Source organism: Marmota flaviventris, chromosome 2, assembly GCF_047511675.1.
Source record: "Marmota flaviventris isolate mMarFla1 chromosome 2, mMarFla1.hap1, whole genome shotgun sequence".
Lineage (NCBI taxonomy): Eukaryota > Metazoa > Chordata > Mammalia > Rodentia > Sciuridae > Marmota > Marmota flaviventris.
The window spans coordinates 141,381,869-141,395,114 of record NC_092499.1 but is presented as its reverse complement, the minus strand read 5'-3'; the positions used below and the strand labels follow the sequence as shown (position 1 = coordinate 141,395,114).

Below are 13,246 nucleotides of genomic sequence, written 5' to 3'. Positions count from 1 at the left end.
TGCTGTTCACATCTTCTAAAACAGAGAATAATATAGAAGAAAAAAAAAACTAAGAGCCCAGAATATTCTAAATGACGTGTGGGATATAACAAAACATATTCCTTTTGCCAGTGTAAAACTATAAAAGGATTTAAACAGTGAGCTTGTCACTTCTACAGCAATTTCTTCTATTTGATAATGTTCCCTATCCAAACTGTTACTGTATGAAAAATGATATTGTTTGTATTTTGTTTTAAAGGAAACATTTTCTCATTTCTTATTAAAAGCAAAATTTACTCAACTTTATTTTCTTTTTCAGTGCATAGGGATCAAACCCAGGGCCTCACACGTGCTAGGCAAGTATTCTACCAATGATCTACATCCTCAGCCCATATTTATTTATTTAACTTTCAAGAACTAATTTAAAACTACTGTAAGTCCAATAGATGAATCATCCTGAAGATCTTGCCACCTAGGACCAAAATTATCATGATGATAATCAATAAGATCTTCATCCAAAGCCATTCTAATTAATAATAAAAAGAATGACTAGCATTTAAGCTCCTATATATAACAACTCACAGCTAATATCTATTAGTTATTGAATGCAAGCATTTAATTTTTATTTAATAATATGTTTTCTATTTCACAATGACCCTGTGAAATAGAAACTATTACTACCCCTATTATATAGGGGAGGAATCTGAGCTTAGAGATAAAATAACTTGCTTCTCTACAAGATGTGAGTTGTTATTGAACTGCATCTAGTTAGCAAGCACCGAAGTTGGGATACTCGCTCAGTGCTGTCTGAAGATGAAGCGGTAAGAGGCTTGGAGTTGAAGGAGAGCTGGTCATGGGTACCTGTGCGCATGCCCTACATGCATGACTGCTCCACCAATGTTGGTTTTTTTCTGTTAGAAGGGACAGGACAGTGTGCACTTCCTGTGGGGCTGCCTTGCCCTCCCAGACTGTAGGAGCCAGGCTAGGCAAGCCTTGAATTGCTATTGGGTAAAGGAAGTTCAACAAAATAAAGTAACGCAACCCATTGTTCCGTGTCAAGTTTATTTATTTATATTTAGCCTTTCCCCAATCCCTGAGGACTGTCTGATTTAGAGATTCTTTCCCCCTTTGATGATGTTCCAGAAACTTCCCCCCAGCTGACTGTGCATTGGGCGAGGGAGACCATCACCAGAAGTCAAGCCATTGAGATTAAGCCAGTTACTACTTATTTGTCAAGTACCAAAATATCAGAATGTCTAGATGTCAGAGCATCAAATTTTAAAGAACTGAGGTTTATTCATTATTTTGTGTTTTTATATAGATATATTCTAAGTATAAAACACATTTTATTATTAGAAATTACTTATTATGTATTTACTATAGTAATAAGAGCTATCATTATTGAGTTTTTTATATGTATCAGACAGTTTAAAAATATTTTTACTTAGTCTTTGTAACACTAAGCATAGAAGGCATTATAATTCCCTGCAGAAACAAAAGATTTAAGACCATCCAAGGTCACACAGCAGCAGAATGGAGACTCCTTAATACAGGTACTTTCCTACATAAATTCTGCCTCTAATACACTGGTAGCAAACAGTCCCTTAGCTCCAGGCAGAGTGTAGAGATGTCTGTTTATCTTGGATGCCATTCTTTACCATCCACAGTCCCTGCTTAGCTGCAGGTAATAAACATCCCCCACCTGTTTTATTAAGCTGAATATATTAACATTATTGGAACAGCTATTATGACTCAATGCCCAAATACAGCGATAGTCTAGAGGTTATTGGCATGCATAGAGTTCTTTGCCTCCATGCTAAAAGGTGCAACACTAACATGCTTTTGTGAATTTTATTTTTTTAAGTGCCTGCGTCTTTTTGGTTTTTTTTTTTTTTCATGTTTCTTCCTCTACTCCACTGTTAATTTGTAAATTACCACACACATACCTCACTGGTGTCCTTGCCAGCCCAGTTTGGGGGTAGATAATTCTTAGTTCTGGTAAGGGGACCTTCCTGTGCATTTATCAGCAAGCCTGTCCTCTTCCTCCGAGATGCCAGTAGCAACTCTCGATTCCTATTCAGTCAAGCCAAAGAGGCCTCCAGACATCGCCAAATGTCCCTGCATCGAGGGGCAAACTCACCCCCCATCAAGAACGATCGTTCAGGGTGAACACATACACATACACACATTTCTGGATTACTACTTCTAGACCAGCTTACAAGAGGAAACAGCTAGCCAAGCTTATTAGGGAAAAACACAAAACAAAACTCAATAAGCTCACAGTGACAGTGTGTGAGGAAGCCTCACGGTGAAACTCAGGAGCTTTAGCTCTTGACATCTGTGACATGTGTCTGTTGCTCAAAGGCCTATTTTATTTTGTATACATTTTATATTTCCAGCATATTCTGAAGAGGGGAAGTCCTCAGATACGTGATTATAGACGAGAATACTGGGCTGGTGGGTAGCTTAGTGGTAGAGTGCTTGTCTCCCACGCACGAGGCCCTGCAAAAAAATTAATACCCAGCGCTGCAAAAAAATTAAAATAAAAAGGAAAAAGAAAATTTACTATGTATGCCACTATTGTAATCCCAAAGGCTGACTCTCAAAAAAAAACTTGCCCTGAGAATCTCTGAGGCATACAGCATGGTCTCCACCATTTCAACATTTGCTGTCGATGTGCGTGCTCAGCTACCAACAGCAGTATTCCAGAATCGATTTTTTTTTTTTTCTTTCATATGAACTTGATCAATTTTTCAGGCTTTTCAAATATCATCTGATTGAAAAACGAAACCACTGGGAGCCACTTATATATGCCAATGTTTGCACAATTTGGTTTTTCTGGGTTTGCTGATTGGAAATAAATCCTTATTGATGACACTAATGGAGTTGCTGGGTCAGAGGATGCCAGCACCTTCAACTTTAAGATATAATGCTAGTTTCTTCTCCAAATGGCTAAGACAATTAAAAATTCCACCAGCAATTTACTAGAGGTATAGCTACTTCTTACACAAAAAGGTGTTAAATTATATTAATAATATTTGGAAACACATATTATATTTGCATTATTACAATGCTTGCAGGAATTGTACCTTTCAAAAGCTCTTCCTGACTAATAGATGGACTTCCACACTCTGTACATTGATGGCTTGTGCAGAACAAGGAGGAAGCTTCGTGGTGGCAAATCGGAATCCCAACTTTCCCTCTGAGTGACTCCAAATGATCTCTCTTTCTTGCAGTTTCCATTGCTAGAGTTGGAAAATGACATTTTTAATTAGTTCTTTTTAGTTTTATATATAAAACATTAGGATTCATTTTGACATAATTATAAAAGCATGGAGTATAATTTGCTCTAATTCAATCTCCAGCACTTCCCCTTTCCCTCCTCTCTTTCCTCTCCCTATCCTCTTCCCACTTTTACTGTTTACTTATAGTTGTTGTTGTTTTAATTAGTGCCTTGTGGATGTGCAGGATGGTGAGAGCACTGTGGTATATTCATCCATGTACATAGGAAAGTGAGATCAGATCTATTCTACTCTTCTTCTCCTATCCTGTCCCTCCTCCTTCTCCCTAAATCCCTTTCCTCTATTCCATAGATCTCTCTTCTATTTTGATGGAATCCCCCTCTTTTCTGTCTTTCTGGTTTTGTTTGTTTTGTTTGGGTTTTTTGTTTGTTTGTTGTTTTTGTTTTCTTAGTTTGGACTAGCTTCTGCATATCAGAGAAAACATTTAACCTTTGAAATTCTGGGTCTGGCTTATTTCACTTAGCGTGATAGTCTCCAGTTCCATCTATTTGCCAGAAAATGCCATAATGTCATTCTTCTTTATGGCTGAGTAGTACTCCATTGTGTAAATATACCACATTGTTTTAGATTAATTCATCTGTTGACAGGAACCTAGGTTTATTCCATATCTTGACTGTTGTGAATTCTGTTGCTATAAACATTAATGTGCCTGCATCCCTATGGAAAGTGACTCGATGAGATTAAATGTTGAAGTTTTCCAAGATCCAAAGTCATTTGAGTGAGTATACCTTTTTAAATGGTTGACTAAAGAGGACTTAAAGTCAACACACTATAGTGACACAGCCACAACAATGTTTATAACAGCTCAATTCACAATAGCTAAGCTATATGGAACCTATCTAGGTGCCCTTCAACAGATGAATGGATAAAGAAAATGTGATATATATATATATATATATATATATATATATATATATATATATATATATATATATATATATAATGAAATATTACTCAGCCATAAAGAAGAATGAAATTATGGCATTTGCCCATAAATGGATGGAACTGGAGCTATCATGCTAAGTGAAATAAGCCAACTCAAAAAACCAAAGACCTAATGTTCTCTCTGATATGCAGGTGCTGACTCACAATAGACACATGGGCGGGGGTAAGTGGGGGAGATTCACCAGATTGGACAGGAAGGAGTCGGGGGAAGGGAAGGGTGATGGAAATGGGAATGACAGAATGAATCAGACATACATTTCCTATGTGTTTATATGAATACACAACCAGTGTGACTCCACATCATTCACAACCACAAAAATGGGAAGTTATATTCCATGTATGTATAATATGTCAAAATACATACTATTGTCATGTATAACTAAAAAGAACAAATAAAAAATTTTAAATAAAATAAAATGGTTGTCTCATTATCATAGAAGAGTGATCCTCCTCCATAGTGTATTGTTGTTTTCAAGAAGAGGCTGCCCAACAGGAACTGTATCTCCATTCCGTTTCTAGGCAGAACTAGTTCTGTGGTGTGATGATGGTGTCACTCTAGGAAATGATATGATGGTGGTGTCTCTCTAAGCCAGTGATTAAGAAACACAATCCCTCTTCTCAACCCATCAGATGCGTAAAAACAACTCGGGACCTGGCAGATGTCAGAGTCACAAGATAGAAGGAGCCTAGGCTCTGAAAAGCCACATCAAGAGCTTCCCAACCAGCTTGCTGGGGAATCTGAGAGAGATTTGTATTGTTTTAATCTATTGGGAAGTGGAATTAATCTGCTGGAACAGCTAACATTGCCCAAATAATAGCAAAAACCTATGCAGCTAAAGTAGACTTTATATGTATATGTAAGGGAATCCTTCCTTTCCATAGAGAAGTACAAGGATAGGCAATTATCAGGTCCACAGAATCCAACAACCAGTGTCTTCCCAAGCCAGCACCTTCAGCTTTGTTCTCAACCCCTTTTGGGCTTTTTGATTCACAGAGGCACTAAAATCACCGGCCCAGTGCTCAACACAGTCGTGCTCCATTTACAGATAGGACACATTCAAAGAAATATGTCAGGGGCTGGGGCTGGGGCTCAATGGTAGAGCACTTGCCTAGCATGTGTGAGACACTGGGTTTGATTCTCAGCCCCCCATATAAATAAATGAATAAAATAAAGGTCCATTGACAACTAAAAATATATGAAAAAAATAAACGTATCATTACGTGATTTCATCATTGTGCAAACATCACAAAGCACAACCATCTGGTCTAGGTCAATCATTATCACTCCATGTGGCTTTTTCTTTTCCACCAAGACAGGATCTCGCCAAGTTGCTAAGACTGGCCTTAAACTTTTGATCCTCCTGCCTCGGCTTCCTCAGTCACTGGGATTAAAGCTGTGCACCACCTCACCCAGCTTCAATATGGCCTCTTGATGTAATCAATAGGCACATTAAACATAAAACATATGAGACCACTGCTGGCTCTTTTTTAGTAAATCCTTTTTTTTTTTTTAATAAGTAGAAGTACACTTGAAAATAATGTCAAAAAGGAGTATAGTAAATACATAAATCTGTAACATAGTCATTTATTATCATTATCATAAATTATGTATGCTGTACATTATTTATGTGCTCTGCTTTTATATGACTGGCAGTGCTATAGGTTTGTTTACACCAGCATCACTGCAAATACGTGAATAATGCATTACACTACAACATTTATATTGGCTATGATGTTATGAAGTGACAGGAGTTTTTTAGCTCTATTACAATCTTATGACACCACAATTGTAAATGCAGCCAGTTGTTGACCAACACATCATTATGCAGCACATAACTGTGAATTAAATTCAAACAATACAAAAATGTGAAATAAATGAGAAAATGAGATGCTGATGAAATCAAGTTTGGCAATTGGCTTTCTAGAGTTAACTACCTTGGACACCCTCCTCCCCATGGCAAGCACCCTCAATACATTTAAAGACATGAGATCTGGCTTAAGAGATGGACAAGAGTAGACAACATTATTACTTCCAACATTTCTTTAGCACTCACAGCCTCCTGGGTCCAGCCCAAGTCCCATGAGTATGGACAGAAACATTTAGTTCTAAGGAACTCATCTGGGCAGAGGTGTGCCCAACCAGGCATTAAGTTTTCCAAAGTTTTATCAGAGCTGACTCTCCTGAGAGGGCCTCTTTATGGCAAGAATCTGCCTGTCAGTACTGCCAGGAAGAAGAACACTAATTACTTGAACATGGTGACAGCTGTCCACATGCAAAGAAGCCATCTCTCATGAAACTCTGGATATGTCAACTAAAAGATCAAAGTGATTAAACAAGGGAGAGGATTAAATAGACCTCATCCATGGGCAGGGAGCGTTGGGTGAGGATCTCTCCTCTATACAATGATCTCACAGCTTCGTCTCCATTACAAGAAGTGATTGAGTGGAAGTGATCTAATACCAATGGCATTCTTCACAGAACTAGAAAAACAGTCCTAACATTCATCTGGAAGAATAAAAAAAAAAACCAGATTAACCAAAGCCATTTTAAACCAAAAAAAGCAACACTGGAAACATCACAATCCCTGACTTCAAATTACACTACAGATCTATAGTAACAAAAACTGCATAATACTGGCATAAAAACAGACAGATAGACCCATGGTATAAAATAAAAGGCATGGAGAGACAAATTCACCCATCTACTGTCATCTGATCCTTGACAAGGTTACCAAAAACATACACTGGAGAAAAGACAGCCTTTTTAACAAATGGTCCTTGGAAAACTGGTTATCCATATGTACAAGAATGAGACAAAACATGGCGGAATGAAATGCACATCACTACCCTAGGTACATGTATGAAGACACGAATGGTGTGATTCTACTTTGCGTACAACCAGAGATATGAAAAATTGTGCTCCATAAGTGTACTATGAATTGAAATGCATTCTGCTGCCATGTATAACAAATTAGAATAAATAAATAAATTTTAAAAAAGAATAAGACAAACCTTTATATCTCACCCTGCACAAAAATCAACTCAAAATAGAGCAAAGACCTAGGAATTAGATCAGAAACTTTTTAACTCCTAGAAGAAAATGTAAGGTAAACATTCCAACATACAGGCACAAGCAACAACTCTCTCTATAGGACCCCCAAAGCTCAGGAAATAATGCCAAGAGTTAATAAATGGATTGTGTCAAATTAAAAAGCTTCTTATAGCAAAGGAAATAATTAGGAATGTGAAGAGAGAACATACAGAATGGGAGAAAAATCTTTGCTAGCTACTCTTCTGACAGAGGATTAATACGTAGAATATATAAAGAACTCAAAAAACTTTGCACCAAAAAATGAAATGACCCAATTAATAAATGGGCAAATGAATTAAGCAGACAATTCCCAAAAGAAGAAATATGAATGGTAAACAAATGTATAAAAAAACTGTTCAACATCATTAGCATTTAAGGAACTACAAATCAAAACTAGGCAGAAATTTCATCTCACACCAGTCAGAATGGCAGTCATCAAGAATACAAATAAAAATAAATGCTAGAAAGGATGTGGAGAAAAAAGGAACACTTTTACACTGTTGGTAGGATTATAAATTAGTACAACTACTATGGAAATCAGTATGGAAGTTCTTCAAGAGACTAGGCATGGAAAAACCATATGACCCAGCTATACCACCCCTCAGTATTTCACCTAAAGAATTAAAGTCATTATATTATAGTGATACTAATGTTTATAACTGCACAATTCACAATAGCCAAATTATGGAACCCGCATAGGTATCCATCAACAGATGAGTGGATGATGAAAATGTGGTTTATATACACAATGGAGTTTCATTCACCCATAAAGAAAAATGAAATTATGTCATTTGTAGGAGAAATAGATGGAACTTGAGACCATTTTGTTAAGCAAAATAAGCCAAACTCAGAAAGTCAAAGGCCAAATTCAGAAGTTTATGTTTTCTTCACTTACATGAGGAAGCTACAGAGAAAAAAGGAAAAGAAAGATGGGGAGTGGGGAATCACATGAAAATCAAAGTGAGATCAGTAGAAGAAATGGATCAGAGGGTGGTATATAGAAAGGAAGGGGTGAAGTGCTGGGGTTCGATGTTGGCCAAATTATATTGTTATATTGTGTGCATGTACCAACATGCATCAACAAATCCCATCAACGTGTACAACTATAATGTACCAATTACAAAAATGTAGAAATAAGGACTGGGGCTGGGGCTCAGCAGTAGCACACTTGTCTGGCATGTGTGAGGCACTGGGTTCGATTCTCAGCACCACTTATAAATAAGTAAAATAAAGGTCTATCAACAACTAAAAAAAATTGTTTTTTAAATGTAGAAATAAAAATAAATAAATAGAAGTTATCTAAACTGATGAGATACAGCAGCTGCTGCATTCCACCGAGGTGCCAATCTAGTTCCCTGAGATCTATTGGGCATTGGACCAGGAAGATGGCGCCCTGTGGCAAGATTGCCTGTTTCAACCACGCCATCATGTGGTAGAATTGGTAATAACAGCCAAAAATCCTGGACATCGTAGTTTTCCCTTTTGGAGGTGAAAATATCCAGAAATCAAAGAGTATCCCTGGAGGGAAGGGACTTTGGCATTTTAACAGAAGAGAGAATAGCATGAAAAGAAAAATCACATTCTAATTATCAATGGTATGGAATATGGAATGAGCTGTTAAATATTAAGGTGAATGTGTATCTCAAGCCAGTGAATAATAAAGACAAAGGCAGCTTTTGTCTTTTTGTTATGTTCCCTCTAATTCAGGCATAAGAGGTGCTCTGCATATGTTATCTTCCTTTACTGTTTGCAGCCAAATCTATAAGGTGTGTATTTATTTTCATTATTTGTGGAAACTGAAGATCAGAAATCTAGGAATTTGCTCGCATTAATACTTGCCAAGATATTGTAAAGTATGTTGAGTCTGCTGTTCAGACCTAAAACTGTCTCCTTCCAAATCCATATTCTTTTTATGATTCCAGAGAACATAGGTAAAATAAAAGAAGCCAATCTCCTCAGAAGGGAAGGGAGGGGTCCTTCATTACATTCTCTGACCCATGCAGGTGTAGAGGGGACAGAAGGGACCTATGAAATTTTGAACCCCAGGCACAGCAATCAGAACTTCAGTTTCTAGCACAACCCTTACAAGGTATCTATCCATTTTCACCTCCAGTCATTCATCCTGCCTGGTTAAAATTGATGTCAAAGACTGTATTCTTCTTACTACTAAATGTCACACTGAATTCCTGGGCACAATGCCCAACTGGGTTTATCTTTACTAATTAAGATGGAGCTTTGTAAAGTACAGTTGTTCCATTCAGTTGGTGTGACCTATCCATCTGCTACCAGCACAAATGTCTGTGTCAGTAGAAAGAATTGTCAGAGAGGAGACATTCTGTTATCTACTACCCCCATTAATAACCCAGCATAACTCAATGCAAAGAAATCGCCTCCTTAGATTGAATCCTCTCCTGTTTCTCACGATTTGGGCCCCAGGAGCTTTGACAAGTCCAAGGGTATATTAATCTGAGAGCTTTCGGTTGCCTGGAAGAGAAACACACAATGCTAGTTCATGGGAACTTGTGGGTTTGCTCTAAAAGACTCCTTTCTCAGTTTCTCCCATGGGAACATGATGGAATAGAAAGCAGCAAAAGTGTCCAAAAGCCCTGTCACAAAAATCTTAATGAAATCAAACCTCCCTGTGTAAAAGCTAAGATGTAGCTGATGCCAATCAGGATTGGGGAAGAGGTAAGTAGAGGTGGAAAGCAGAGGAGTGAGAATAAATGTCCTGTATGTACACAATGGGGGGGAAGGACAATACCATCAGCTGTTCATGGAATGAGAAGGCTTAAACAGTGGACACAGCGGAATGCAACGATAAATGGGGAAGGAGACGAAGCAAGAAAAGCAGCCAGTAAGCTGGGCCGATGGCTTTGCCTCTCTCCCCAGGTCTAGGGTGGGCTTATCTTAGTCCACTGGAAGTCGCCTTGATTTTTTGTTTGTGTTGTGTTTTTTTTTTTTTTTTGAGATGTTTTATGGAAAAAGTGTCAAGGAGTCTTCAGACCTGGCTTGGCCACTGAATTATTATTCAGAGTTAGCTTTTTGTTTAAATCTCTGGATTTCTGTCTCCTTATTAAAAAAAAAAAAAGGTAGCATAATAATGGTTGTTATTATACACAGGGTTGTTGCAAAAACTCCAAAGACAATGTCATGCTTAAGATAGTCTGTATAAAACTCAGAAAGTCAAGGATTGAATGTTTTCTCTCATATGCAGAAGCAAAGTAAGGAGAAAACGGGGGAAGCAGATCCACTGAAAATATAGGGGAGATCAGTGGAGTAGAAGAAAGGGATTGGATTGAGGGGGGTGGGAGAAGGAACCCAAAAAGGAAGAAATGTGGAATAAATTGATAAAATTGTGCCATGTTTGTATATGATGATATACTACAGTGAAATGTGTGTGTGTGTGTGTTACCAATTAAAAATAAATAAATAGGGGCTGGCGCTGGGTCTCAGTGGTAGAGTGCTTACCTAGCACATGTGAGGCCCTGGGTTCAATCCTCAGTACCACATGAAAATAAATAAATAAATAAAGGTATTGTGTCCGACTACAACTAAAAATATTTTTAATAATAATAATTAATAAATAAATAACCAGTAGAGAACAAAAAGGGGATCACAGCGAGGGAGGAGGGGAGGGAAAGAGGAAGCACTGGGGACTGCAATGAAGCAAATTACATTCCAAGCATGAGTGATTGTGTCAACGTGAACTCCACTATTACGTATAACTATAATGTACTAATAAAAACTTTTTTTAAAAGTTTGTACTAAAAAACAGAAGTAGATTTTCATCTTTGGAAAACACTAAAGATGAGCTGCAAATGGGAGGTGACACGGATGTCACACTGGTAAATCTGTCCAGGGTATTGTCCCCTCTGTCTTTCACAAAGCCTATAAGCTTGGCTTTGTCTCTATTGGTTATCCAGCTTTGGGATGTTATGAAATGCTCGTCCCAGCAGATGGCAGAAGAGAACTGAGACAGACCCAGAGTTTGAATACACCCTGTTAAATAAAGCATCCGGCACCTTGGTGTGCAGGCGAACTAAGCCTACACATCGATTTCACAATCTTACTGAATTGTCCTAACAAAGATAGGTCTGGAAAGTCATGAAGGCAACCACTGTCACAAAAACACCATGTCACTGAAATTCACTACTCAAAACATTTATTCCCTGAGCACCTCCGTGGTGCTGAAGACACAGAGATGAACACAGAATAGAGCTCCCAGTCCAGCTGACATCAAATAAGGAGACCACACTTTGCACTTTGGCCACTTCTCTCTCTCCATCCCTACCATCTCCACTCCAGTCCAACCCATCTCGGCCTGGGACACACGAGACGCCCTAATAAAGCCCCCTCTGTTCTGACCAAGCTCCCGTTCATTCTTCCCCTATGGACAGGGCAATCTTTCTAAAACACGAGTATTATTAAGCATGTTACATGCTATCTACTTTAAAAAGGACTGAATGGTTCTTCACTGACCTCACCTGTACCCTTAATCTCATTTATAAGGCTTTTTGTGATATGATTCTTCTTCTTCTGTTGCCTCTTATGTCTCTCTCACTCCTCCTCCTCCTCCTCTTCCTCCTCCTCCTCCTCCTCCTCCTCCTCTTCCTCCTCCTCCTCCTCTTCCTCCTATCAACTCAACAGATATATTTACAATTTCCCAAATTATTTTTATCCCTACTGGTCTTTGCCCCAGCTGTTTTCTCTCTCAGCCTAGAATACCTTAAAAATAAAGCTGTTCCCTCCCACTCACCCATTCTCCTTCCTGTGGCTAACTAGTTTTATTCTTCGGGTCTCAGATTACATGTTCTTTCCTTTGAGAAAATATCTCTGATGGTACACAGAAAGCTGGGCTGGATACTCACTTGCATACTCCACAGCATGCTTGACTTTCACCTCCCCTGCTTTTACCAGGTTTCTTAATCATAGATTTACACACTTCTCCATCTAGTATAAGCTCCAACACAAGGACTTTTTTTTTTTTCTTCAACAGTGTATCCTCATGTGTTGGCACTGTTTTGCTTGTTTCATTGTTGTTTGCTTGTTTGTGGGGATGTTTTGTTTGGTACTGAGGATTGAACCCAGGGTAAAATTCCCCAAGCCATAGCCCTTCTCACCCACCCACCCCCCTCCCCGTTTTTTTTTTGTTTTTTTTTTTTTTTTTGGTTTTTTTTTTTTTTTGTTTTTTTTTGAGACAGGATCTCACTAAGTTGCTGAGGACCTCACTGAGTTGCTGAAACTGGCCTCAAACTTAAATCCTCCTGCCTCAGCCTCCCAAGTCACTGGGATTACAGATGTGAACCACCACACCCAGCACAGTGCTGTTTTTGATGCAGATAACAAAATTAATTGAATAAATGAAAATATAAGTCATAAAGCACAATTGTTATTATTCAAGGTATCATAAAATCTTTGGGGCATGAGGTCTTTGAGGTCTTAGGAAAGGAGACCTTCCTGTATGTGTGACCAGATCCCTTTTATCAAGAAGCTGTCAACCACATGCACTCAAGACAGGTTTTTTTTTTTTTTTTTTTTTATTCAAGAAGGCCTTGAACTTGGAGCAAATCACCCAGGGAGACTTTTCATCCACAGCAAAGGAGTTCTATAAATTTATTATTTTTTTTTCTTTTACACTGTGTCTTCTTGTGTCATTCAGATGATCAAACTGCAAAGGCTCTATGAAGGGACTGCTGAGAGCTTCCATCATAGGTGAGGAAATAAATGGGATACAATAAGGAGTCCAGAGACTAGAAGCTATTACCCACAGCTTCCAGGGCCTACTTGAGACAAGAGCTGTAAGCACTGTTAGTAGAGTTAGCAATAGCACAAACTCTGGAGGAGGAGCTACATGGTGAGACTTGCACTACAAACAGCCAGATACACAATGCCAAAACAAGTAGAGGGCTGGGAAGAATTCCCTGGGCTC

General features: G+C 38.4%; 1 long non-coding RNA gene across 1 annotated transcript in view; it reads right to left on the bottom strand.

The window, feature by feature from the left end:
• Positions 1 to 2,343: 2,343 nt before the first annotated feature.
• LOC114080869 (uncharacterized) overlaps positions 2,344 to 13,246 on the bottom strand; it is a 37,977-nt gene continuing 27,074 nt past the window's right edge. Inside the window, exons 3-4 of the long non-coding RNA XR_003580672.2 lie at positions 3,069 to 3,224; positions 2,344 to 2,481 (exon numbers count right to left, since the gene is read on the bottom strand). This is a non-coding gene — a long non-coding RNA (uncharacterized lncRNA). The remainder of the gene's footprint in view (positions 2,482 to 3,068; positions 3,225 to 13,246) is intronic.